Here is a 23,473-nt window from a genome sequence, read left to right on the forward strand (position 1 = left end):
TCTTTGTAAATAGGGAGGGATGGAGGGGTTGAAGGGAGGGCTGGGCAAGGGTGAAAAATAAGAACCAAGAGAGACTAGGTAAAGGTGCAAATTTCCAATGATGAATGTCATTATATTGTGTACCTAAAATGTACCAATGATTAGAATGAATAATCAATAATGTAAAATAGGAAGAAAAGGTCCAAAGGGGTAGGGGTAGTGGGAGAGGCAGGGGAAAGGAAAGAAGGGAAAGGAAAAATGATGAGAAATGGAAAAAATGGAAATAGTCTTTGTAAATAGGGAAGGGTGGAGGGCGTGAAGGGAGGACTAGGAATGGGGAAAAAATAAGAACCAAGATGTATTATGTAAAGGTACAATTCCCAATGAGAAATGTAATTGTGTTGTATACCTACAATGTACCAATAAAAGAATCTAATACAAAAAAAACACAATGTTTCTAAAATACATAGTTTATACTGTACAATATGGTGATGACTGTCAATAACAACGTATTGCATTCTTTAAAATCTCTGAGTAAATTTTAAGAGTGCTCACTCTAAAATAATGACATGCAAACATATTAATTAGATAACTTTGAGATTCTACACATTTTTCCAAAACATCATGTTACAAACTGTGCATGTAATACAACTTTTGTGAACTAAAAGTATATGAATACATTTTTAAAACACAACTTCTAAAAATGATAAAAGAAAAAAGGCATAGGGACAAATTAACATTATAATTGCAGATTCCAATGCTTTCAGAAATCGATAAAGCAAGTGAAAAGAAATCAGCAAGAACACAGAGGACATAACACCGTCAGTCAGTTACATTTAATTGACAAAATTCCCTTTGCCGATAGCAGAAGCCACATTCTCATTACAAACTGTGGCACATTTGCCAATACTATGCCATTAAACAAATTTTAAAGAATTGAAATCATGCAATTGTTTCCTGGCTGCATTAGAATTAAAGTTGACATAAGTAACAGAAAAAGACAGAAAATATCCACCTACTTCGTGTTAAACAATACAGTATAAATAAGTAAACTATAGACAAATAAAAAAGTTTCAAGGAAATTAAAAATATTTTAAACAGAATGAAAATTAGAGTATAAAAAAGCAAAATTTATGAAATGCAGGCAAAATAGTGTTTTGAAAACAATCATAGTATGAAATGCTTACATTTTAAAAGAATTATCTCAAAAAAAACCTTCAACTTAATGAAATTAATATATCACCATGTAAGTAGAAGAAGAGCAAATTAGGGAAAGATAATGACTGAAATAATAAAGATAGAAGCAGATATCATGTAAATTTTAAAAAATTCAATGAAACCAAGCAGAGTTTCTTTGAAACCATCAATAAAATTTACAACTTTTAACAAAACTATGTAAGAGAGGGAAAAACAAAAGAAATAATTTACCAACATCAGGTGTATAAGAGAGATCCTACTGCAGACCCTACAGACATTAAAAGTTATAATGAGGAAAACCTAGAAACAGCTCTGTCCATCCATTTGACAGGGATCAAGAATGTATGGCATATGGCCCAAATCCAGTCTGCTAACTTTTAATGTAAATATATTCTGTGGAATATAAGCATGACAATGTAATAACATATTTCCCACAGCTACTTCCATTTTCTACCATCAGAATTCAATAGTGAATTATGCTGAATATTAAGGAATAAATAATATCAATTATATACAATTGGTTCCAGGAAACAAAAGAGAAGCAAACACTTCTAAATCCTTTATATGATCACATTACCCTATACCAAAACTAGACAAAGTTATTTCAAATTTTAAATAAAGGCCAGGGCCAGGGATTTAGCTCAGTGGTTCTGCCACCTGCCTTGCAAGCACAAGGACCCGAGTTCAATCCCCAGTACCAAAAAATAAATAAAAATAAAAATAATTAAAAAACATGAAAATAAAAAATAAAGACCAATATCTCTGGTCTATTTATATATGTGAATATAAATATTCTTAATAAAATATAAGCCAATAGTATCCAGCAATACAAAAATGGATAATCCAGTACCAAGTAAATAGGTCTTACCCTGGTAAAGCAAGACTAGTTATACATTCAAAATCAATCCATTGAATTCATAATAGTAAGAGTAAAAGAATAAAATATAATTATTTTAATAGATGCTAAAAATTAAAGCTCTTAGCAAGCTAAGAATACAAAGGAACTACCTTAAATATGTTATTTTTAATCTACAAACTCCACAGTTAATATTAAACAGGAAATTCAATGATTTCTCCTAGGATTGAGAAGAAACAATATTGTTTCTATTCACTGTCACACTAGAATTATTACCCAATACAATAAAGACTGACAAAGAAAAAGAGACAATGAAGAAATAAATGCATTGTGTTAAAAAAAAGAAGCAAGATTCGAAGGCTATAAAATATATGGTTCTACTTACATGTCATTCTGGAAAGAAAAACAATGATACAGACAAACATAGGGCTTTCTACATGTATCACTTCTAGAAGGATTTTTGAAGAGTGAAGAACTCTTTACATCTTAATTGTAGTGGTGATTCCAGAAACATTGCAAGCTCAACCCCATCCTGAGCAAATTACTGAAAATTGAGACACTATCCAGAAAAAAAAACAAAACACAAATGAAAATGAAAGCTGAATATGTAGCTCAATTTAAAGGCTCTAGGTTCAGTCCTCCAATAACATATATACATACATCCATACATAAATACATAAGTTAATTATTTATAAAATTACAATTATATTATAAAATAATAACATATAATAGTTATTAAGATTTTATCCTTTACCTAAGGTGACTCAGAAGAAAAATTCTGATTTTTTTGAGATGGTCAAATTTGTTTTCTTTAAAATATCATTTGCCATGGTTATCTCTTACATGGTTTCTCATTAAAAATTGGATTTGCTCCCTTGGAAACATTGAAAATAAATCATAAAAGAAAATAACTTAAGTCACTACATGTCTGGAATAATATGACCAATTTATGTATTCCATATAGTCCACAATATTTTTATCCATTTTCATATACAAGTTTCTGTTTGGGAGAATCTTGATTGATAGAAGCACAGAATAGCTCATCCTAAGTGAAAGTTGGAAGGAGCAGCTGAGTCTTGGATTTTGAAGCACCTCCCATGTGGTAACTTGTTTAATGGTCTGCTCTTAATGATATCTAGAAGAGACCCCATCATCCATTAATGGGTTTATATGAATCTTTTATTTCTGTAGGCAGTACAGAATCATTGCCATTATTGTCCAAATGCCGGATATGTGCATTTTTCATGTAGCCCACCAGATAGCCGATGCCTGAGAACTCGCAGATCAGTGAGTGGGATGGAAGGAGAAACGATTTTGTTCATGAATGGTGGAATATTCTGGCCTATAGAACTGAGTACATTTTAAAGGAAACAAAAGGTTACTGTACGAGCAAATCCTATCTAGGGGTGAGGATAACATATTTATCTGCTTTCTTGACTTTTTCCCTATTGATCCTCCCAATCATTGCTTCAGCAAAACCCTCCTAAATTTTTACTTGTCAGTTATATTGTTTGTCTGAATTTCAGGAGTATTTAACCAACTGCTGCAAACTTTCAAAGGCCATGTTTTGTGAAGCATGACTTTCCACAACCTGATTTTCAGTCACAACTTAGACTGCTATTCGGGGTTAATATTAAAGATATCTGTAGTGAAATCAAGAAAATTTTCAGATTGTAGAATTTTATCATTAACCCTTAAAGAAAGATAAAGAGCAGTTGCTGAGTGTTTTTACAAGAGCTCATCATACCCTGTGATTCTGGCTCAGGAATGCTAGTTCTGCAGAGCTCTTGTGCCATTGAGAATAGACATAAAATACTGGTATAAAAGAAGTGACACAGGTATATGCATGTATAGCAAGTCCAGGACTACATGTGAATGCTGCCAAGTGGTGTGTAAAATAAATTCAAGGTGTTTATTTTTCAAGAGGAGGTTAATGTCTTCAAAATACAATTGCCAAGCATAAGGCTATGGACTGGGAGGAAGCCGGGTTTATGCACAATTGCACACTCTGATTCCTAAACTGTGTGAGGGTGAGTTGGCGAGGTATTCTGGCACTAACAAACCATCTTTTAAAATGTATCTGCAGGGTTGTGGTCAATTCTGTTACATGATAACCAGACAATTTTATGAGTTTTGCCATGAGCCACAGGGTGAAGATGGTTCAGCAATAAAGAACTTGGAAGGGCTGCTCAGGTTATCTCTGTGAAGACATTCTAGAAAGACACAGGAACTCAAGAAGCATTGTTTTATCACAACCAATGACAAAACTGAGTTTAGCTTTAGTGTGTAAAATTGAGGTGTATAAAAAAAATCAGAGTTGCCATCTCAAGCTCCTAGAGCAGAGAAGGTGAGCCAGTCCCAACACCCAGAAGGAAGATCCCCTGCCGCCATCCCAAGCTCCTAGGACAGAGAAACTGAACTGCACCAGAAGCACCCCCACCCACTCCCTGGAAGTGAGAAGACACATAAACAAGCCTCGAAAACAGACTTCTGGATCACCTGCAGCAACCCCAAAGGGAAATGAGATGGAACAATCTGATACTCAACCACCTGGACTCTCTGAACTGGCAACAAAAGAGGATCTGGGAAAAATGAAATCAGAAATAATTACTCAGATAACAGCAGAGATTGTGTCCATAGTGCAAGACATGATTAATAAATCTAGAGAGGACACCGATAAAAAAATAAAGGATCTGAAGAACACGATGGAATCCCAACACAGGAAACAAATGGAATCCATAAAACAGATGCAAACACATTTCCAGGAGATTAAAATCTCCATAGAAAGTCTGTGCAGCAGAATGAACCAATGTGCGGGTAGAATTTCAGATATAGAAGAAAAGATTGCAATTAGTGACCAGGAAAAGAAAAATTGCTTTAAAATTATAAGGGAACATGAGAAATCAATCCAGCAGCTGCTAGACGATGCAAAGAAGAATAACATAAGATTGATTGGAGTCAATGAAGAAAGAGGAGAGAGTGCAGATGACATTAAAAAATCTCACAGAAGTGATGGCAGAAAACTTCCCAAGGAGGGGAAAAGAACTTGACATAGAGAAAAGTGAGGCATATAGGACTCCAGCTAGCCTTGATCAAAAAAATAATCTACACATAGGCATATAATAGTTAGGATTCCAGAAATCCAACAGAAGAACAAAATTCTACAAGCAGTGAGAGAAAAGAAACAAATCACATACAAAGGAAAGCCCATCAGAATCACAACAGACTTCTCAATGCAAACCCTCAAGGCAAGAAGAGCTTGGAGTGATGTACTTCAAGCCCTAAAGGAAAACAGCCTCCAAACCAGATTGATGTACCCTGAAAAACTATCTTTCAAAATTGATGGAGAAATAAGATATTTTCATGATAAAGAGCACCTCAGGAACTTCATGAATATCAAACCGGCACTCCAAAACATTTCAGACAATACCCTAGGAAAAGACAGTGAGGATCACAGCCCCAGGAAACCCAGCAGAGTGAATCCATGGGGTGTGACAAATTAAACGCAAAGGGGGAGAATCCAACAAAAAGAAAAAGTCATGACAAGGCTTTTATAACTTTTGACTTCATCTCCCTAATGAGTGTATAATTCAATCTTGTTATTGTACTGATTAGTATTTTTCTGATTCTAGAGTTGCACACCTTTCCTTGTGCTATACTGGCTATTTATCATCTTCTTATGTCTACATTTTAATTGGGTTGTCTATTAATGAGCTCTAAGAATTCTTTATACATTCTGCTCATAGGTTATATGCATTGTAGATATGGTCTGTTTAAGGACTACTTTTCATTTTAATGATGTCATTTGAAGTTCTAAATTTTGATGGAATCTCATTTGTCATTTTTTTTCTTTAATACATCATGTTTTCTGTATCCTAGGTAGTTCTTGCTTACCCTGAATTCATAAACATTTTCCCTTATAATTTCTTGTTAAAGTTTTATACTTTTAGGCTTTCATATTTATGTTCATAGATCCTTCAGGTTATTTTCATGTATGGAAATAAAGGGTTGAGGTTAATTTTTTATATGCAGATACCAGGTGTTCTAGTGCCGTTTGCTGAAAACACTATCTCTTCCTTGGCTCTTGAATTGAGTTTATATTCTATAAAATGCTAATGTTAAATAATCTTTCAAAACTCAGTGGACCATATAGGTGTGGTTCTATTTCTAGATTCTCTGTTTTATTCAAATGATCTATATGTCTTTCCTTATACCAACACTGCCCTGATTACTGTAGCTTTAGAAGAAGTCTTAAAATTAGGTACTAAACATCTTCTAACACTGTTTTTGTTTTTGTTTTTGTTTTAACTTCTCTAGGTGCTTTGTACTCCTACATAACTTTTAAATTTCAATATCCAATTCTTCATTTATAGCAAGTATACACAGACCTGAATTTTTATATATACTTTGTGTTTTCTAATCCTGCTAAATTAAAATACAAGTTCTAGGGGCTCCTCGAGATTTCTTAGTATTTTCTCTATAGATGATCATTTCATCTACATATAAAGATTTTGTTTCTGCCTTGCCAATCCTATCTTAATTGTGTCATTTTATTGCCAGACTATTTTGGTGGGGCCTAGGTTTCAAAGTTTAATGCACAGATAAAGAGTAAGCATATCTGCCCTTGTTCCCCACCCTAAGGAGAAAGCATTGTATCTTCTCCATTTATATAAGGCATTCTCGCTGGAAGTATGGAGTACATGTCTTTAATCTGTTGAGAATATTCTGTTCTACTTCTAGTCTCCTGATAGCTTTTACCATGAACAGCTGTAGAATTTAGTCCAACACTTTTTCTCCAACAACTGACAGGATCATATGGCTTTTTCCTTTCCTCTGTTAAAATGATGACTTTTGGGGGTGGATCTTCCAATGCTGAACCAACACTGTCATCCCCATAACAAAACCACTTCCTACATCCTGCCAGATCTGACTTCTAAGAGTTTGTTTTGTTACACAAATTTCTATCTATGTTCATACTTTTTTCTTCTATTACCTTTATCTAGTTTTAGGATTAGCACAATGTTGACTTCCTAAAATGAAGGGAGAAGTGGTCCTTCTTTTTCCTGCTTTAATCGTTTGATATAATTTATCAGTTAAAATGTATATGAGTCTGCTGTTGTCATATAGGTAGGTTTTCAAGCTACGAATATACTTTCTTTAATAGGTGTTATTCAAATTTTATATATCCTCCAGAGCTAGTTTCATTAATTTGTCTTCCAAGGTACTTCTTAGAAGTTGTCAAATTTATTTCAAAAAAGATTTTTCAAATATGCTTTCTATATCCTTTTAAATTCTGTAAAATCTGTGGTAATGTCTCCTAGATCTTGATATTGTAATTTAAAAATGTATAATTGATATTGTGTAACAGGAAGAAAAGGTCTAAAGGAGCAGGGGAAGTGGGAGGGGTAGGGGTAAGGAAAAAAGGGAAAAGAAAAAATATGAGAAAAGGAAAAAAATGGAAACAAATTCTTTGCAAATACGGAAGGGTGGGGGCGGGGTGAAGGGAGGGCCGGGGAAGGGGAAAAACAAGAACCAAGATACATCATGCAATGGTAGAAGATCCTAATGATGACTGTAACTATAATTTACACCAAAAATGTACCAATAAACTTAATGGGAAAAAAATTTGATCCCATAAATAACATAAAATACAAATGCAACAATAAAAAAAAAATTCACTGAGTGAGACTAGCTGGGAATCCGCTCCCCAATTGGATATTTGATGATGTTAGGACTTGATCACTTTTAGGTGTAAAAATGGTGCTACAGTTTTAATTTATAAAATGTCTTATCTTTGTAATACATATTGCTCATAGTTGCTATGTATGTGGAAGTTTTTCAAAGTAATCCAGGAAATGGGAAAGAAAAAGTGGGAACTAAAGATAAAAGATTCAGATGACTCTGAATTGATGTGAAATTACGTGATGAATACGTGAAGGTCCGTGAAACCTGAGGTTCTGCTTCATACACCTTTGACCTTTTCCACAATGAGCTAAATGTAGTTCGGGATGAACCCTTAGTGCATGCCTAATTAACCCTGCATGTTTTAAACTCATATTTGTTTTGGCAAAATAGACTCATAATGGCATCTGGAGACTCAGTCTTGGTAAAGGGTCTGCGTTTTTTGTGTGATTTTGTTGCTATTGCTGTTTTTGTGCGATGCTTTGTTTTGTTTTGCTTTTGCCAATGATTTGAAAAAGAGGTTATTTATTTTAAAATTTAAAGTTTATTTTTTCTGACAGTATTTGCCAATTCTCTTTCCTTTTCGCAGGTTCCTGCTCTCTCTTTTTTTCTGTCTCCTCTTCCTCCTCTAGGCTCGTGTTCTACCTAGTATTTTTAGCTCTTTTCTGTGGGAGGACCGGTCCGGGTGACTCACCTATCACACCACTGGAAACAGAAGTCTCCTCAGCAATGTATATTTAAGGATCGCTCATCTGGTAATGATATCAAAGCAGACATATGTGCTAGTGACACCATGCAGGAGGGACAAAAAAGTAGAAAACTATAAAATTTCAGGAAGTGAAGATTAACATTCTCCTCAGTAATACATAGAAGCACATTTTTAAAAAATCAGAATAACAGATAAGGATCCTACATTTGCTAATCTACCTCCAAGCTACACAGACATTTGAAACACATTAGAATGAATGTTCCTTACTCTCCTCCATCACAGAGAACAGGCAAAGTTTCTTTCTTTTTTTTTACCATACCATAGAGAGCAAAGCGTTCAAATGGGTTAGGAACCCAGGAGAGGGGAAAATATCAATGTTGGATAGGGCTGATCTAATCTGTAGTATCCATGGAAAGAGTATGAACTTAGGATAAATAAATTTTGAGTTCAAATTCTATATCTGCTATTTATTAATGTGCAAATTTGGATCAATAGTTCAACATCTCTGAATACTCTTTCCTCAAAAGGAGATTGGAAAATGCAATATCTTATCTGTAAATTATCTTAAGGACTAAATTGAATGAAAAATGTAGTTGCCTAACATTCTGCCAAAATGTGAAATATTAACTCACCATTAAATATTAATTCATTCATCTTTATAAAATTCTTAATTATATCCAGCATAGAATAGGACAGTTCTAAAATAATTGATGGGATTAAATGCTATTTTTCCTAAATTCAGGAAGATAAACTGTGTATCTTTCCAGCCTCCTGTTTCCTTCGTATTTCCTAAAGAGAATCTAAAGGATTTCACTTCTTACATCTAAGGGACATAAAAGGAAATTCCAGCATCCTGAAGAGTTTCCTTACATAGTCAACCTGTGGTGAGAATAAAATAGGAGTGGGTGTAAGAAAGGACTCTGACTCAGAATAATCTGTAGACTCTGCAATTCCTTCACCATGTTTGACACTTGTCAGCTCGCATGTGAAGCAGGTCAGCCACACCTTTTCTGAGAACTTAGAAGTCCTGATGTGGCAATCAACTTGGTTATAAAAGCCATAAAGTATCACGTGGGCACACAATATAAAATTGTAGTGTATTATGGACCACATCCTTATGGTGCATGTAGGCCTCTTAAGAAAAGCCTGGAAAATGGGCCTTCTGACTCACCGGATTCCCTCCAGTTCCTTCACTGCACCCTAAGGTGGAATCCTGCCCACAGCACCAACCTGTTTGGAAACATTGTGACCATTCTGCCTCAGGTTTACCTGGGGAAGAAACGCTGCCTTGCATCACATGGGGATTACATGGGATTTCCATACCTTTTGTCAAGTCTGGTCAAACAAAACCAGGGTCATTAAACGTAGCCAGGGATGGGCTAACCAAATGGGATTTCATGAAATTGAGTTGATGTTGACAGCCACCTGGCCAGAATCCGGAAGAGAAGCATCTGGCAGAATGGGGTCTGAAGAGTACAGCAGCAAGATACTCCGTGCAGGGTGTTGCCAGGCATTTCATGCTGGCGAGGGACAAGCAATTAATGTGGAGATTAACAGTGAGACTCAGAGGGACAGCAGAGCCAGGACAAAGTTAATTTGAGTCTTGTGGAAACAACTGCAGAGACACTGCAGATGGCCAAACACAGTGATGCAATGTTGGGAGAATAAGTGGATTAGAAATTGAAAGACCTGGGCATGGCACCCACACCTGTAACCCCAGCACTCCCCAGGCTGAGGCGGGAGGATCAATGCCAGTTTGAGGCCAGCCTGGGCTATATAGTGAGTTCGAGGCCAGCCTGGGCTACATGGCAAGACCCTGTCTCCAAAAACAAAAAGAACAAAAGGAAAAGGAAAAGAAATTGGAAGGGAGATTAAATGCAGACCATGTGGATTCAATATAAATTTTCAGTTTTCTACAAAAATTCTTGGTTTTGAAGATATGTGATGAAGTAATAAAAGACGCATCTAATAAATGATACTCAAAAGAGATTGTCATGATTCGGTCAGATCTGATATTAACCACAAGGCACCCAAGTTACTAAGGACTCAGGATAACAGAGAGTCTGCTGATTGTATGGGCATGCTCCTCCCCAGGAAGTGACAGGCCACGTTCAGACCTGCTGTAGGATTTTGATCCCCGCAGAAACAGAATGGAGAAGACACACCTGTGGCTCTGAGTAAAACCTTGAGACCTTCAGTTGAAACCCTAAATGCTGTAAAGTGGAAAACAGCAGTAATTGGCCAAAGGTCCGTGTTAAACATGAAAGAGGGTGTGTGTTCCATAACACTGCAGATGAGGGAGATGTCCAAATTTTAATGTTGTCCTCAAATTTACCTTCATCTTTCATTAACAAATAACCTAGTTATTTGTGTTAACAATTTTTCTTTAATATTAATCTGAGGGTAGTATTTTATTTGGGGTATAGTGAAAACAATTTTGAGTACAGTCAAAAAATGTAAAGTTCACATTGATGATTGTAAATCAAAATATTACCTAGGAGATAGACAAGGAATATAGCGATGATTTAAATATATTTTACTGCCATGAAAAATCATATTGTGTTTAAGCCCATTGGCATATTACATGATAATACAATAAGAAAAATCTTATTTTTTATGACAGAGTTGTGTAATTTAGAAATGAGAGACATGAGTTAAACATATCTGGAACATTCAACTCCACTGGCTTGATTTACGAGCTAGAAATACAAAGTTGTAGAGTGGAAAACGCATCCTTTCCCCTTCATCACTAATGAGACCCTCAGAACCTCAGAAAACCGTGACTGAAGTAACAGTTTGGTAGCACCCAGTTTAAAAGTCTGTGAACCAAGGATCTGTCTTCAACACTGATTTCCAGTGGTCACTTCGGCCCTGTTACCCTGAAGGTCGGAGGCCGGGAGTGGCTGTCTACACTGTGAGAGTTGCAAGGTCTCTCACCCTCAAGTCACCTCCCAGGCCAGGCGGAGGCCTCACGAGGCAGTGAGAACATTAAAATGTGTGATTTAAAATTACTCTGGCTTATGTTAATGTCTGCGCCATGTTTTTTCCATCAAAAGCATTCTGAAACAAATAAAGATATTGATTTTTCAAACTTTTTAACCAGTTTTATTCTTAGTACCCTACAAAAACAAGAGGTTATATATATTTTATATATATATATATAAATTCTCTGGTCAGTACTTTGACAGAACGCTACCCCAAGTGCTGTGCTGTGGACTGGGTTTTTAGTATACGTGAGCTACACTGCCTGGCTCTGCACTGTGCTTTGGGTCAACCAGGGAAAGGTAGATACATGAGTAGGATATTTTAGCATTGGGCCCTCTTTCCATTCTGCTACTGGGCATGGAGGCTACGTGGAGGAGGAGGAAGGGAACTGGAGGTCGCTCTGAGCCCAGCTGTGCTCGGAGCGCTGAGCACCCCCCGCGGATCTGCAGGCCGAGGCCAGCAGGTCAGTATCTAAGCCCGCTGACAGCTGGGCTGGGCCGGATGCTGGATGAGCTGAGCGCCAGTTATTACATCCGCAAGGTGTCCAAGCTCTTACGGATTCTGCCACTCTTTCAAGTGGGCCGGGGGTTTAGCTCAGTGGTGCTGCCTCCTCCTTACAAGCGCAAGGTCCTGAGTTTGAGTCCCGGTACCAAAAGAAAAAACAATAAAGAGGGAACCTGCCTTACGGGTGACTAATTTGCATCTCCTCCTCCAGTATACTGTGCTGTCCTTTGCTGTTGCTGTTGAGTGTGCAGTTTGGGAGCATAGCATCTTTGTCTGGGAGTAGAGAGAGTTTCCTGACCAAGCCTGCCTGTGAAGGGTTACTGTGAGGTTTGCAGAACAGCAGGCTGAGCCTGGACCCAGGCAGAAAGCACAGGAAAGCATTGGGGCATGAGGTCCTGCCGTCCCCCTGGGGTCAGCCTCAGCAGGAGCTAACCCTAATCTTATTTAGACTATGGCTCTGGATAAGAACCTAGGTGCCGTCCTTGATCCAGTTGGAGTCACAAAGAAAAAACACTACCAAAGCTGACAAGAAACCAAAGCCTGGCAAGGCTGGTAGCTGAACATGGCTCACATGGCAGGTGAGAGGGTACTGAACACTGAGCCCCAGAGCCGTCTGCAGCACCCCAGCTCCAGGCAGGCCCACGCTGATCCAAGGAGGCAGAGGGCCAGCAAAACATGTGTGGGAAAATACTTGCCATCTGCAGGCAGGTTGTCCCAAAGTGACGAGAATGTGCTGGCAAAGTACAGCCAGTTTCCTCCTCCTCCAGGTTCACTGACGTCAGCAGTCACTGGGGTGGTCGTCCTGGGCCCTGTGCTCAGGACCCACAGATGGGACCTGCAGTTGCTCGCAGTTGCTGCGCTGAAGTTCATAATTTTATGTTGGATTTGTAAGAGCAGTCTAAGGAGACAAGGGAGCATAGCACTGGGACTTAAGAGTCGCGTGCGGGTCACACACCTGGGGGCTCCATTTCTGCACCTCCCTGTCCCTGAGAGGAACCTGGTACACACTACCCTGCTCCTGGACACCAGACACAGGCCCAGCAAGGCCCTCACCACCCGCTGCCTTGGAGAGCCTCTGCTCATGTGTCTTCTGCCAGGCCTGGCAGTGTCGGTACCTTCCCTGAAGGGACCACGTGCTGGGTGACCCCGGAGAGGCCTGATGCTGGCACGTAGGTCACAACCCCAGGGGTGACTCCTGCTGTGGACCAGGAAGTGGCCTAACCTTCGCCCTTCCTGGGTGTGTGCTGGGCCTTGTCACTTACAAAACAGAACAGGGAACCTGACGTGAGGAGCCGTCCAGGGACGGCAAGGCAGGGTGTAGGGCACTGCTTCTGTATGACACCTGACACCCGCCCTGTGGCCCAGGAGCATGGTATTAAATAGCAAACTGAGATCAATGCGATGGGTCTGTGGAGGGGACTGCGGGAGAAAAGTTCTCTCTAGTCTCATCTTTAACAGCCATTTTTCCTGCCTCTGGAACAGGAGAACAGCACATAAAAATATCAAAAAGATTCTGAAAAACAATTCGCTTTTCATTCATCTGCTCACTGTGTGACTAGTCGTGTGGCTACACGAGGGGCTGGAGAGGAGCTAGGGATGTCACACTCACGATTCGCCCTCCGTGCGGAAGAAGATGTCAGCAGTTTCTACGGAGCCTCCAAGCCCCAAACCACAGATTTTACCCTTAAACTTCAGATTTAACCACTTTCCTACTGTCAACCATCACTGTGGCCGTGTCTTTCTGCCAAAGAGGTCGGTGGCTTAGCAGGCAGTCCTGCTCCTTTAGCGAGCATCTGCCCCAGAGAGCTGCTATGGTTCAGACTGAAAACCGCGCCGTGAGGCACGGTGGCGGACCCGTAGAAGGGAAGCGGATCGCGAGGCTTCTGACCTTATCGAGGGGACACTGACCAGATCCTGATCCGATGGCGTCACAGGGAAGTAACGGAAATAAGCAGGGGAGCTGAGGTAAAGGGAACGAAAGAGCTGTCTCCTCCCTGGCTCTGCTCACCAGATGCCCTGCTGTGAGCTGCGGTGGTCTTCGATGATGTTCCGCCCAACCACAGCCCTTATCAATAGACGGAAATCTCCCAAATCATGAGCCAAATAAACCTTTCCTCCTCTAAGTTATTTTTCTCAGGCCTTTTGCTACAGTAATGAAAAGCAACTAACCCAGGAACATTGAGAGGTCTCCTACAACCACAGCTATAAAGTGTTCATTTTTCACCCAAAAGATATTAAAGCAGGTCAAAACTTTTAATCAACTAAATTTATCTTGAAATCCTCTCTAAACAAGCCTGAAAACTTACCTCCTACTCCATTTTGTATCTCACGTCTGTCCACACAAATTGTCAGTATAGCTGCTAGAGGTTGCTTCTACGATGTAATTCAATCACGACTTCATTGGATTCAAAAATAAAAAGGCAGATGTAGAGGTGCCCCAAATGTGAAAGTCAGGATCTTCTCTTTCTCAAATGTCCAGGGAGAAATTCAAGTTCAGAGGTTAAAATTTCCTTGCAAGTTCAAAAAAATTAAATCCAAAGATAAAATAGCCAAAGGAATTAAATATCAAAATCTCTTTTCCCTTTTGCATTCAAAGAAATGGAGGAAAAATGCATTTTCCTGTCTTCTTATTTGCTAAGCCTGAACTAAAGGATTTCTTGTTGCCTCTATAGTTCAGAGATATCTCAGAGCTGTATTGATTTAAAGTAAAGCATCAAATACATTTTGATTTTTAAGAGTGAAAGAAGGAAAATAGAGTGAAGTAATTTGCCAATATCCCAGCACTGATTCCCTTGACTAAATCCAGAAAACAATCACCAGCCCTGAGGAATCCATCAGGTTGACATAGGCTCGTATATGGACTTGCCTGTGGCTGGTTTTCTTCTGGGTTTACAAACAACTGTCTTCTAATTGTGTTCATAGATGAGAGAGAGAAAGAGAGAGAGAGAGGGAGAGAGAGAGAAAGAGAGAGAGAGGGAGAGAGAGAGGGAGAGAGAGAGAGGGAGAGGGAGAGAGAGAGGGAGGGAGAGGAGAGAGGGAGAGAGGGAGAGGGAGAGAGAGGGAGAGAGAGAGAGAGCACCCTATTCCATCTATGAAGCCTCCACCTTAATGACCTACTTCACAAAAGTCTCAACTGCAGATACATTATCTTGGGATGTAGGCTTGAACATATGAATGTTTTTTAGGGAGAATATAAATATTCAGTCCATAGAATGAGCAACGAATGACCGTCACCACACAGAATGAAGTGGTCAGTGAGGCACTTGCATAAAGCCCCAACACATAATAAGGAGGACAATAGAGTGAGACTGGAACCTCTGTGGGAATATGCACTAGTTTAGGAAATGCATAGAGCTTTCTGCAAGATAGTAAATTGAGGGTAAGACAAAACTTTCTATGTTGTTGTTGCTGTCTAAACTGCAGACAAACTTACCCAGGAGGTCCAGAATACAATGTAAATGAGGAATCGTGAAAAGACAAAGTTATCTGTAACTTGGTGGTTAAATGGGCTCACTAGTAGGAAACAAAATAAATTTTGGACTAATCTCTACATTTGTTGTTGTTGTTTTGGGGGGTTTTTGTTTGTTTTGTTTTGTTTTCCCATACCAGGGATTGAACTCAGGACCTCACACTTGCCAGGCAGCTTTGCCACTGCTGAGCTACATCCCCAGTCTCTACAATCTTTGTCGAGGGCAATTTGGGAAGTGTTTTCTGAGGTACCCAGTGAGATTGGCATCTGGTTGGAGCCCACATCAGAATTGCTGACTTTATCAAATCCAAGCAAACCATGAGTAAAAAATGAGCAACATGTCATAAAGTGATGAGGAAAGCTCATTGTCTTACTTAACACTTGCTTAACAATGTCAACTGAAGGAGAAAAAATAATGAAATACACACAATTCTTTCAGTCAAAAGCAGAAAAATCACGCTATCAGTTTTTTCCACACTTACAAATGAATTCTGTATGAGTTTCAATTGTGATAACTGCCAATAATTTCTACAGACCTGTGTGGATCACTCGGTGTTACCAGACGGTTGTCAGATTACTGAGTCTGGCAGTTATCAGCGCTGCCTCCTTCCGTTCATTCTAGATCTGCCTTTGTTTCCTCTCTTCTCTGTCATGCCCCCAATGTTATAGGCTCTCTCATGAAACCATTTCCAACTGAGATTGGAGAGTACAGTATCAACCCAGTAATTCGGACCTCCCAGTATTGGCTGGGTGGTCTTTCCAAATTATACAACTTGTGACAAAGCTTTGTGACATGCTGCCCCCACCATACCTACAACTGCCCAGTGCCTTCAAGATGGAAACTTTTGTTTTTGTTTTTTTGAGACGGGGTCTTGCTAGGCAGTGCAGACTGTCCTTGAGTTCTCTACATTGCTCAGGCTGGCCTCAAACTCTCGGTGATTCAAGATGCAAACTTTAAATATTGAGCAGATATCCAACTACTAGTGCCCAACAGGACTCTCACTGCCTTCCCTCATGACCTGTCACCTTGAATATTACACCCCAGTCACTTGTAACTGTGAGCTGCTGTCTTACATGGCCATATCTCTGAGGAGACCACATCTTCTGTGCTGCTGATTTCTCCCACTAAAGGTCCTTTCTATGGCCTCCTGAATATTCCCAAAGTGACCTCTATGGGCCATCACCTCCAGGAAATTCTCCACAATACTGATTTCCCTCAAGTCTGAATGAAGAGCACGCCTTTGAGTCGCTGTGTCACCCATGCCTAGCACAGTACATGGAACTTGTGTTTGTGCACTGCCCTTCATGACCACACTTAGATTGTATCTTTAAAGGAGAGGACAGAGTTTAGAAAGAGGACATCTTAAAAGAAATTCATGAACTTCAGTGTCCATTCTTGGTCAGAGCTGCTAAGGAAAGAGCTCCAGAATGTGAGTAGGGGACTTGATTTCCATTTCCGATCTCCACAGGTCAGCTTTGTGACTGTAGAAATCTTATCCTTTCTAGTCTGGGGACTTAGCTCAGTGGTTCTGCTGCCTGCCTTGCAAGCACAAGGTCCTGAGTTCGATCCCAAAAGAAAAAAAAAAAGAAATCTCATTCTTTCTATATTATTGGAGGAAATTGAAATGGGATAGAATATAAAGTTTTCTCAGAAAATAACTATTCATGAGATTTCTTGACTTTGAAATATCTGCCTTTTTTTTTCCAGAATATGGTATGGTAATCTATAGCAATATATAGGAAAATAAAAAGTGGGGCAAAATCCCTTTGAAAGACATCCGAAGTTTCTTGATGAAGCAGTTGGAAGCTATGCAATGCTACTTTAATAACAGAAATGAGCTGACTCATACTCAATTACTTACCCTAAGTTATAAAAGGGACAAAACAATGAGAAACCTGCATTCATGATACAGAGCACAGTAAAGCTCTGCAGATGCAGGCCATTCAGTAGACTGGTTTACTTTTTAAATTATTTTATTGAGAGCCCTGTTTATTACTAGATTATTTAATAATGTGTTTTAAGAGACATTTACTACCAACATATATCATGTATTGTGAAACATGCTGGTACAAAACTATTAAAAAGAGAGAGTGTTTATGCTCTAGAGTTCCACAATCTGCGGCTGGAGACAGATAATACCTGAGCTGAGCTTGGGAGACAAAACATATCTATGTTTTAGAATCTACTGTCTGATCATTTATCAGTTTAATACTATTGCAAAGAGACCAGCGATGTCTGACAATTTCTGTGAAATATTGGTATTAGAGAGTATTACCTGAAAGCTCGTGGGTCCATAGGACCTACAGAAAACTGAATCTAATCCTGCCACCTACAGGTGGCGACTGCTGTAGTAGATCATTCACCCTAAATTTAACACAGTATGTGTGTAATCTTTGGTATATGATATTCAGAATCATTAACCATAAAGGAAAACTTAATCTTTTTTGGTTCCAAGATTAACAGTTTTTAAACATTTTTGTGGAAATATGTGAAATGAGGACTACATATGTTCTGTATGTTGTAGAATTCTAAGTTGTCTTAAATCTGAATACATGAGGTACAAAGAAATAAAAATCAGAAAATATCTTTCATCTTTGCTAAGATTCAATAATTCAAATCAATGTTTAAGTGTATAGGAAGGTAATATTCTAATTTCTTTTCTTTTCTTTCTCTCTTTCTTTTTTTTTTTTTTTTTTTTTTTTTGCAGTGTACTATTGAACCCAGCACTTCTTGCATGCCGAACAAATGGTCTACCCTAAAGCTACATCCTCTGTCCCGATATGCTTATCCTTGATCTCAGATCTGTTAGGATTTGAAGAAAACTAATGCGTCTCGCCCACCCGTGCCTGGCACTGCCTAAGAATCAGGCACAGAAGTTTGGTGGAGATAAAAATATCAGCTTCGTCACTGCCAAGCAGGAAGATGCAGCTGATTGTAGCACGCTGGGTGTCTGAAGAGAAGACGCCAACCTTCCCCACCCCCAGGAGCCTGCAGTGTCACAGGACGCTCCCCCCGGTGGACCAGGCTCCTAATACAAATGCAGGGAGCCAAAAGCCCGCAAAGACATTTGGGAGAAAAGCAGGCTCCGCAGACAGGAGAAAGGGACCTGTGCCGGTGTGCACACAGCTTTCTCCCCAGTCACCACTCAGCCACCCTCTTTTTTCCAGGCTGAGATGTTAACAGAATGTAGAGAAAGGCCAGGAATTCTGGGAACATGAATCCCAAGGAGAGGACGCTCTTTCTCCCACAGCAGTCACTGTCAGCCGCTTTCTGGGCCCTCATTCTTGAGGGAGTGTTTGTTGCTTTACTCCTGAAATCGTGATATTCTCCCAGAACATATAACTATTGCTAATAGATGTTTAATGATACCATTATGTGCAATCTAATAAGAACCAATAGCATTGAACATAGTGTAGGCAAATACAATACTGAACAGACACTTAATTTAAAGAAGATTGATCAGGAAAAAGGTACCAACATATTTCCAAGTAACTAACTCTCAGACTTAGTTACTACTTGGGATGTGATGGGGGTGAGGAAATTTTGTGCAGGGCCTAGGGACTTGCTGTGTAGGTGGATATGCTTCAATACTTTCAGGGGAATGGCTGTGGAGAAAACCATTGCTAACTCTGTATAACAGATTTCTGAGTTGCATCTGGAAAGAAAAACTAAATAGGCTTTTAACAGCTATTGCCTGAACAAAAATACTTACAGCTAAACTTATTACAGACATCTGTATCTATCTATCTATCTATCTATCTATCTATCTATCTATCTATCTATCTTGAAGTTTATCTTCATAAATGTCAAGGAGATTGAAAAGTAAAATATCTGAAAGTTAAAAATAAATAGATTTGAGTGCAAAACCTAATGTCTTCATCTTTGGTGTATTAAAAACAAAGATGAGTATATTTAAAAGCTAACTAAAATTTAAATTAAAATACACTAAAATGTAGAGTCTGAAATAAATGACAAAATTACCAGGGAAGCATGTTAACAAACTAGGAAGTATACTTGTGCATCTTATCTTAGGTAAATATTAATGTTTTATTTAATTTCTAAGCAAAACTACCAAGCCTCCAAATGAATATTTGCAAAAGATACAAAATGCATTTCTCATAAATCAGAATACTACTGGATTACATACATACGAAATCTTTTTATTTTGGAAGAAATATAAAATCCAATAGGAATTTCAGTATAAATTCCAACAACTTTAAAATGTGATTTTTTAGTAACAAATTAATAAAATTATGTTAATGGATAAAACATTATTCCAGTCAACTCTTTTTTTTTTTAGGTACCGGGAATTGAACTCGAGTCCTTTCATTTGCGAGGCAGGCAGTGTAACCACAGAGCTAAATCCCTGGCCCTATTCCAGTCAACTTTTACAGTTCTTAAAAGTTTTGCTTTTAAAATCCATTGGTACACCAAATAATATTATCACATCCTTTGGCCTTGATATTTGTATGATAAGAAATATACCCTACAGAAGCAAGTATATGATAGTGGAGAACAAGAATTCTGGATCTGAATCCATGAGTTCAAATTTTAGTCCTTTTTGTTTTTATGAACTACAAATAGTAAAGAATAAATGTTTCTTGAACAATAAAGTTTACTAAGGATATTACTGAACAATCATAAAGTAATTTCATAAGCACAATACAGTACTCAAATATGATACAGCCAATCATAATAATCATTAAAAAGGCTTTGTCAAGGGCCAGGGATTTAGTTCAGTGGTGCTGCTGCCTGCCTTGCAAACACAAGGTCCTGAGTTCGATCTCCAGTACAAAAAAAAAGGCTTTATCAAAACATTATAATAATACAGTATTGAATGGAAGTAGCATGTCGGAGAGAAAATGCATGTACCTAATGAGCAGCACAATATAAAATGTGTACATTCATAAAATGACTTGAATTAGATTGAATTTTGAATTTTATATTTATGAACTCTGGATGTTTCTTATATATGTACAAAATATAAGTGACAGAATTTTATGTTACAGACAAATAGGGAATTTATTTAACAACTGTTGAATGTTTCTTGTTCATTCATTGCCTGATAATAAGGATAGAAAATGGATCTTTGCTTTTAGGTTTCCTTGATTCACAGAATCAGATAGATGTTCCAACAGAACTACTAAGCTGAAAGGCTTTTAAATAGTGTTGTTGTTGTCATTGAAATTTGAATTAAGAAATATTGGGAAATGAATTTGAAGATAAAGACTAGTGAATGACACTAACTGGAGGCGACCCCTTTCAGAGGGACATGAATGCAAATGATAGGCCCAGCACTTCTTAGGGCAAATAATGACAGTAAAGAAAAACTGAAACATCTTCAAAGTAATTTAAAAAGAGAGAGGGAGAACAAAGTTTTGAGAAAAGAGTATTGTATTATATTGTATTGTAATGGTTTTATTGTCCTAAATTCAATGCAAGTTTTGTATCATCTTATAAACAATATAACCAGTATCTCTATTAAATGTGATGCACTAGACACTGGGAATGAAGCACCGAACCAACAAAATTCTGAAGCTGCTTCTGGAATTTTCTGCTGCTCAACTGGAAGGTCACTAAGACAGCTCATCCGAGAGAAGATTTAGTTTCATCTTGAATTTTTAGTGGAAGAAACAAAAAAGGTTGCAGATCTAAAACATCCCAAAAGACCAAAAGCTATAGAGCTACTATGCAAATGAGAGACACATTATCCTGAGTTAATTAATGACCACTGCTGACATATAATAGGAAGCACTGGGAAAACACTTTTTTTAAGTAGGATTAGTGAAAAGGCCTATATTTAAAATCTAAACTTCACACATTTTGTAAATGAGGCCACATAGCTGCAAGTTTTTGCACACTATAGTATAAAGATCATTCTACAGAAAAATACACACTGAGATGAGACAAGAATTGTACAGACAAGAATTAGAAGAAAGCACACATAGAAAGTAAACAGAGTGTGAGCACTACCAGAGGAGTAGAAATCAGCTATCAAGCCAGAGACACCCCCTAAGCCAGCATTTCCAGAGTCTGTGGCATTTTAGTCCAAACGATCTATGTGAGCAACACACTGTGAAATTATATATTAAACAACTATGATCAGATTTCTTTCTTCTTAACATTTTGATGACTAACATATATGGAGCCCAACAGTAAGAGAGAACAGAATGAGATGTGCGTCCCAATTTATTTAAACACAAGCCCCATTTCTATAGAGCAGCTTATAAGACTAATATGTCATGAGATACACTGGGAAATACATTGACAAGATAAACCAAGAGATTGTACAAATTCTTAGGGAGGTACAATTGAAAATGAACACTAGAATTTTGCCATTTTTAACTTGATATATCATTCAGTTAACAAAAAAAGTTCTGATTTTAGAAAAGTTATTTGAGTAAGTCACTCTCTATTAGAAAACCTCATCCAATATGTCATTGTTAGAGAGGGCAAACCAGGACAGCTGTGGCACTCATTTGAGGATAACAACTCAAGAAGAAGGATACTTTTTACATTGTATTCAATATGCACATTTCTTTGTGAGATGTAGCTATACACTATAAGGATTTCAATAAAATAGCAGCATACACTATTATGGGCACCCCGTGTGTGAAGAATGAGATTATATTTCAGTAACGCTGCATCTTGAATCCCTCCACCTCAACTACAAATATTTTATCTGGAAAAGCTATTAGAATCAGGAATGTAAACCATATACACCAACTATATGTGACCATACTTTGCAGAAAGAACTACCTTCTAAAGAAGAAATCCAAATCAATATAATCTAAACAACATAAAAGTAGAAAATACCTCCAAAATTTCTTTTAGGAGACTCAGTGTTGTTGCTATACAAGCAATCCAAGAAAAACAACCAGACAAACACTGACTAGCAAATAAGCCTTTGCTCTACATTGCAAGCTCAAGTCATAAGCCACCAGCTAGGTTACATTGGCAGATAGTGAGCTCATGAGACAAACAGAACATGAGCTCATTCAGTAAACAAGACAGGCTGAAAAACTAGTTCTACAGCCACTGTCTCCACCACTCCTGAGTCACAAGCTTGCATTCAGGTGTGGTTAGCTAATTGCTTCTCTGTAAAAAGGCCAGTCATTTTTTCACAATCTCCAAATAGGTCAGAAAAGCATTTCTGAGTATTACTTGTATCCAGTCTCCTGAGAGCAAACATCTGGTATTCATGGCTGTGCATAGGTACATCTCAACTTATGTCTCAGAAATGTGTCTGCAGCATAGTTTATGAAGCTTTTTCACCATTTAAAGCACAGTTTTAAATATACAAGACTTGTATTGGAAAATCTTACTGCAAATTATTATTTCTAATGGGAGACAAGTTTTGAAGACAATCACTTTCCTGGCCTTTGGCTGTGTAAAACAGGATACACATGGAGTGATCAAAATACAGTGTTTAAATTTTTAAAATGGATTAAGAAGCATTGCCATTAAATCTCCTCGATGGGCCAGGGATTTAGCTCAGTGGTTTCGCCACCTGCTGCCCAAGCGCAAGGACCTGAGTTCGATCCCTGGTACCAAAAAAAAAAGTCATATAAATTTCCTCGAAATACCCCACTCACTTTAATGGTACTTGTCCCATCATTGTCTGGAGAGTTCTGGAAGTCCTCTTTTGTGAGTGTCTTTATAAGCATGATCAAAAATACAGTGAATGCTGCTGCCAAAGGCCGTCCAATGGAAAGTCAGGCTCATAAAAATAGGACAGTGCACCCTCACCCATCTTGTTTTCCAGGTCTGGCATCAGGAAGCTTCCAGCTCTTCCAAAGAGCCAAAAAGACCATGAAAGGTAAATGTTTTAAACTGATTCAGGACACTGAGGTAGCCAGGACAGCACAACTGAAGACACCCACAAAAGAGGACTCCAGAGCTGCTGCAGAAAGTAGCAAGAACAATGGGACATGTTTGAAGTGAGGAGGACTATTTTAAAGGTGATTAATGGCAGGGTGTCTTTTAATGTATTTTTTTAAGTTAAACATTCACTCATAATTTTAGATCACACCTTGGATGGGTCTCTCAATAGCAATCTATACAATGGGGCAGCCAGTAGCACTTGCTATA

The 23,473-nt window shown here is 38.3% G+C and overlaps 1 long non-coding RNA gene across 1 annotated transcript in view; it reads right to left on the reverse strand.

Annotated features, from left to right (window-relative positions):
• The window catches only part of LOC110344908 (uncharacterized), an 82,588-nt gene that overhangs the window by 57,533 nt on the left and 1,582 nt on the right, over positions 1 to 23,473 (reverse strand). The window lies entirely within an intron of this gene.

The sequence above is a fragment of the Heterocephalus glaber genome, unplaced genomic scaffold (genome assembly GCF_053883595.1).
Source record: "Heterocephalus glaber isolate CG9 unplaced genomic scaffold, H.glaber_assembly_v1.0 deba00000768, whole genome shotgun sequence".
NCBI classification, from domain to species: domain Eukaryota; kingdom Metazoa; phylum Chordata; class Mammalia; order Rodentia; family Bathyergidae; genus Heterocephalus; species Heterocephalus glaber.